The sequence below is a fragment of the Pinus tabuliformis genome, chromosome 8 (assembly GCF_031772625.1).
Source record: "Pinus tabuliformis cultivar Carrire ecotype Pingquan chromosome 8, CPIR1, whole genome shotgun sequence".
Classification (NCBI taxonomy): domain Eukaryota; kingdom Viridiplantae; phylum Streptophyta; class Pinopsida; order Pinales; family Pinaceae; genus Pinus; species Pinus tabuliformis.
In genome coordinates, this window is record NC_142294.1 from 1,127,638,905 (window position 1) to 1,127,645,369 (window position 6,465).

Sequence of the window (6,465 nt, forward strand, 5' to 3'; positions counted from 1 at the left end):
GGGTATGAAGATCAGTCTAAGACATTTAGTAGCAGAAGATCAACGGATTGAAGATCTAAAACATTTAGTAGCAGAAGATCAGTAGATTGAGGATCATTCTTGCAAATTTCCAGCAGCCAGTGAACCAATTCCATATTTCAATGCAAGATACTTGCAAACAGTTCAATATTTCCAGCAAATAATTTGGAGATATTATGTTATTTTTAGTTTATTATTTAGATTTTTCCAGAAATTGTTAGAGAATATTTTGTAATCAGTTCCTTTTTTGGAATCTGAAGATAGTTTAGCATAAATTCTATAAATATGTTGTAATAGGATTTAGAGTGTGTTGATTTTTTTATGGAAAAAAAGGATTATTGATGTAAAGTTGCTCCATAAGTTCCAGTGGACAAATTTTCAGTAATACAGAATCTTTTCAAGATTCCTGTGTCATATTTTGTTGGTGAAGTGATATTCTCTCTTGTTATTATGTTTTCCTTTCTCTGAAATTTCACATGTGTTTCTAATCTTTTTTTTAAGAAAATAAAGAATCTAAATTTGTTTAAATACACTCAATTATGTCTTTTGAACAATTTCTATGTTTCCAACCGAAGTTAAGCAATAGAATTCTTAATTTCTCTATGTTTAATGGATACTTAGTCATTTCTTCTTCCTCGTCTCATCAAGCATATAAGATCCAATGAATCTTCCTACCTTGCCCTATTAAACTCATCTGCCAATGCTGAAAACATCCACCTAAAGAAAATTAACTCCATTTCCCAATGGTCCCTTCTTACATTATCAACCAAACAATCAATTCAAAAATCAAACCTTGAACTTTCACATCTAGCCTAAAACTATAAATAAATAAATAAATCTAACAGAGAGATCCCTCCCTAAGTTTAGGAGGGCTAGCCTCTAGACTTGAAAGTGGTTTTGTGGTTGTTATCACCTGGATTGAACCTTAGCAGAAGGAAGGCAATGCCAGGGTAACCACAAACCATGCTTAGCCAAGTAGCTAGCACTACTAGGCCAAGAGAGGGCTCTCTCCATAATCTCAGCCAAGATGACTGGATCAGGAAAATAATATTAGGCTAGGTATAGTAGCACAAGGTTTGATTTGATTTGAAGGGGTTTTGCTAGATCAGGAGGCACTGGATAGTTTGGGCAAGGAAATTAGGTCAAAATTGCAGGGTGTTCGATGGGGCAAGGTAGGTATGAAGCTTATCACTCTAGGGTTTGATGGGTGAGGTGATTCAAGACTGATGAGAAGCTAGGAAGAGCATGTGGTCATCACGGATCCTTCCTAAATTGTAGAAAACATAAACTGGTGAATATTTTCCCAAAGCAGAGCATTAATGTTATGGATTCTGCCTATCAACTTGAAAACATCCACTTAGAAGCAATGAAATGATTAATGAAGTAAACAAAACATTTAAGACATATGATCACAAGAGAGGAAACTAAAACTAAACACCATACCACATGGATCCCAAAGAAATAACTGCAATTTCTTATTAATCTCCTGCTAAACTGAAACAAAATGATGTCTTTTCAAAACCTAAGCATCCATCTGAGTCCAAAACTTTACAATGAGAAAGAAGAAGTAGATATAGACATTGTTTCAACCTCCTCCCATCCTCAAGGGTCGAATCCCTAAGATGAGGAGCTAATCTAACCAACACTGAACAAGAAATTGGAATCTAGGCATCCTAATAACTTGCCTCTAAAAGTGAGGAAACTGATTAATTTGTGCTCAAAATGAATTTTAATCTAATGAATCTACCCTCTACTACTAATTATCCATCATATTTACAAGCCAATTCATAATTTACATTATTAAAACATCTTCCATGAGATAAAATCCATGATCACAGTCAAAACACAGTGAAATGGCAATCTTGTGCAATATTTGTCCTACGCGCAGCACCACTAGCCCTACACACAGTGCCACTTTCAGGTACCTTTTGGAGGCCTTCCTGACATCCAAATTGAGCTTATGATATCTCCTTGGAAATATCTTTAAGTCTACTTTCCAAAAAATCTAAAATTTCTTTATTTGAAGCTCATTTGACCCCTAAAAAGTTGATTCTCCCAAGACTGCTTATGTGTGTCCAAAAAGTGGCAGAAAGGTCATTTTTAGGGTGTTTTTTGACCTTTTGGTAGACCAGTTCCGCTCCAAAGCTTAGCAAATGCATAGGGTGCATGTACTCATCGCTCTGAATCCAAAAATTCAAGCCATTTTTCCATTGGGAGTCCCTAGGAAAAGCACAGCGCCAGTGGTGCTGCATGTAGAGCCTGAATTCCTGTGTTAAAATTTCCAGAATTTTCCAAAGGAAAAAATTCCTCCAAATTTGATCAAAATTGGTGAGCAACACCATCATCAAACATATTGATGAGCCAAGGAAGTTTTAGCAGGCAATATAAGCTTATCCTCCTCCCTTTTTCCTTTGAGAGCCCGTCTCAGCCTTGCTTTCATCTGCTTAACCCTTATATTGCAAATTTTGTTCCTGGTCCTGTAGTGGTAGGCCATGTGCTTGATGATCTGGTTGTCCCTATTACACCTTTGTAGCAGATTCTCTAAGTGCAAATTGACTCTTTCAAGCCAAATTTCTCTATCACCCTCAATTCCCTTCTCAATTGAAGTCAAAGTGACTGGTGCTTCTTCCTCTTGCATTGTTGATTTACCCTTGTCACTTTGTCTCTTTGCTTTGAGAAGTTCTAGCTCCATGAGGACCTACTTATCACTCATATGTTTGTTCTATTGTTTCAGATATGTAATGACATACTTGGATCTTGCCAAGATGTCCATCAATGCTTGGATTTGAGCCTCTTTCTCCTGTATGATGATGTTTTCTTTTGTTGCTTCATCCTGAGCCTCCAAGTCAATTGTCTCTACACCATGATGAATATGATGTTTTTCTGGCTCATCATGTTCCATCAAATCAATATCTCTCTCCTCCTCATCATTAATACTTCCCTCCAGCATATTTTGTTTCCCTTTATGCAGCTGCTGCACCTGTACCTGTTGTGTTGATGAAGAAGGCAAAGCCCCTTCCACACCCTGTGGAGCAAGCATTTGCCTATGAGTTGATGAAGAAGGCAAGGTCCCTTCCACACCAAGTGGAGCAAACACTTGCCTATTAGTTTCAAACAATTTTCTTTTCCCCCTCTAGTATGTCTTGTAGGTTTCAGTCACCTCGATGGCTCTAGTCTCTTTGGCCTTCTCATCTTTCTTTACCTGAGTACTGCTAGAAGGTCTTCCTTGTCCATGTTTGCTATTTTTTGAAGTTGTGTACCCCTAGAAAAGGGATGGAGGGGGTGAGTAAGGGTGATTAGGAATAATTTAAGGGGAAGTAATCATGTGGGGTATTTGGTGGACTAGGTAAACATGAAAATTAGTGGGAGGGTATGAACCATGAAAATGAGGGAGAGCGGCTAGGGTTTTAGGGTATTGTTTTGGGGATGAACAAAAAAGGGATATGGAGTGATATGGAGTAGTATCGAGTGAAATGGAGGGGTTCAGGGTTTTAGTGATAATTGATGGGAGGAATAGTAAGGGTTGGGGTTTTAAGTCATAAATAGAGGAGATTATAGGGTTTCACATTTAGCTTGGCAAATTATCTTCAAATGCATTAATTGAAAGCCAATGATGAAGTCCAGGGACAAAACTTACTTGTTTGAGGGGAAAGGAGACAAGTTTGGTGTTTTTTTGGTGGAAGGAGGTTGTTTTGGCCCTTGCTGGACCTACGCACAGCGCTCTATCCCTACGCGCAGCGCTCCGACCTCTACGCACAGCACCTATTAAAGCTGACTTTTGACTGCCTTCCTGATGTCCAAATTGAGCCCATGGTAGCTCATTGGAAAGCTCTTCTTGTATGACTACCAAAACATCTTGCATTTTTCAATTTTGATCTCATGTGCTCTTTCACAAGTGCAATCTCCCAAGACTGGTCAAAATGTGCAAAATGAGGCTGCCAAAATGCATAGTGTTGTTGCAGTCAACTTTTGGAGGTCTTCCACAACTCCAAATTGAGTGCATGATAGCTCACTAGAAATAGATCTTTGTCTAGTTATCATTTGACTCATCAAGCAAGTCATTTGGACACTTCAGCTAGGAGTAAGCTTGATTTTACCAAGGTCACTCCATAGATGCAGCAACTCTCCTGTGGCAAATGATTGTTTGGACATTTCTCCCAAACCATGAGACCTGTGTAAAAACTAGAGGAGGTTGTTCTTCTTGGTTCTATGGTAGACAAAAAACTCTATCACAATTGTCAAATTCATCTTTTCTTGCTTAGAAACATCATTTGAATAAAACCTATCCCGATGTGTGGAACAGGGGATCTGTAGAAATGAAGGGAAATGAAGGGGATGAGGGGCTTCTAAATTATTGAGAAATTTTTGGGAAGTAGGGAGGGATGTTAGAAAGTAGGGGAAAGTGGAATTTCAAGGATTGAGTGAGGGGAAGGGTTCCAAAAGGGAAAAACCTAGGCCTAGCCTAGAATAGTGTCAAATTATAGCAATATGCTAGGGTTTGTGGGAAAATGATGAATTTGAGGGATATAAGTGATGGTAAGTGTTTAAGAAGGTATATTAAAGATAGGGGAAGGTGTGTGAGCATCAGGTTACAAGTTTTTTTGATGATTTGACCATCCAAGAAAAATTACCTTCAAAACCCTAAGAGAGGGAAATGAGCCTTACCTAAGCACAACTGAAGCACAAACAAGGTGTAAAATGACCCATTGGAACCTAAGATAATGATGACACTTCTTTGAATCATGTTACACTTAGCCAAATGGTGACATGGACAAATACTTGGAAAACTTTGGAAGGAGTGAAAACAAACCTAGACCTAATACCTAGTGACAAAATTTTACTTGAAGACTCATTGAAATGACAAAAATTTGACTTTGACACCCCAAGACCACTTTATAAGAGCATATTTGATCACTGCTGGAAGGCTGCAAAGACTGACACTAAAATTGGCCTTATTGGGGATGGAAGCTCCTTGGAGGTGTCAAGAACACCATAGAACAAGTTCCTAACCATGTGGGCCAATACAGTCAAAAAATCAAACTAAAATACATGATTGAAAACGGATGACTTGACGACACAAACTGACTCTGAAACTGACTGAACCATGCTCACTTTTGTGATCTTATTAATCAAACCCTACTCTAAGTGATCCATTCCTCACCTGATCAAGTGAAATGAAACAACCAATGAAACCAAGTAAGCATTCTTGATGCTATTTAAATCCTCCGCAAGTGTTGGCTTATGAGAAACAAGAGAGAACTACTGAAATGCAACTCCCATGAAAACTTGTAAACAAATCCAAATTTTCCCAGATTGAATAATATAGATTCTCTATCTGACTCCAAAAATACTGCATAAGGATCTTTAAATTCATGTGCGCTGGGACTTAGCTCATCCAATGGGTTACTTTGCTTCTCCTCATACCATGAATGAAAACTTTCATCTGAGCTTTGTGACGAGACTCCTGCTAAAAATGACAAAGAAACCAGTTGCTAGATCAAGTTTGTATCAATAACTTTTTCAAGCTGACAGTTAGCTAATGCAAAAAGACTTTGACTGCAGATATCATCCAACACATCATCTATTGGATCATGAAAAACTTGAAAAGACTGTTGCAACCCATTTTCTATTGGTTCCAATGAGATTGCATGATTTTCTACAGACTTCTCATCCTTTATTGAAGATATAATATGAAAATTTCCCTTCAAAAACTAAAATGATTCAAAACATAATGGTACGGAATCATCTTGCATCATTTGATCATATGTTCCAGCTTCCAAGTCTTCATCTGCAACCTGACATTCAATGGAATTTGGGGGCCGCAAATCTAGATATGAGAAGTCTTGAACAAGTATTTCATTTCCCTCTAGATGGTCAAGATCAAAACTTATCGACGGTTGATTTCTGATTGCATGAAATTTGTCTCTAGTGAACTAAAAAAAAGTAAAACAAAAAGGCAAAGATCCTTCACTTACTTCAAAATTTTCTGCACTTTCCTCCTCACTTCCATAGCTGATATGCATTCGCTGATCACTATATTCGAGCTACTCTTCCTTCCACAAAATAGTTGTTGATTTGTCTATAAGATTAGCTTCTGTTTTGAGAACATAATCATCATCATGCTGATCAAACTTAGGCAAATCATTAGTATAAAACACATCATCAAGGATACAAATCATATCAATAGATCTATCTTCTCCAAGCTGGTCTATAAAACAATCATTATTAGATCTATGACAACTGGGATAAGAAAGAAAATGTTTTGGATCAGCCACTTGTTTTTCTTCAATCAACGAGCCATGGTCTTGAACATCATACTCATTCCTTGGGGTGATATTTTACATCATCTCTTCCACTACACTTACCAAAATGTTGAGCTTTACCTCTATAGATGTTGATTCCTCTAGATCTATGTTCTTCATATTTTCTTCCTTCAACTTTTCCCTT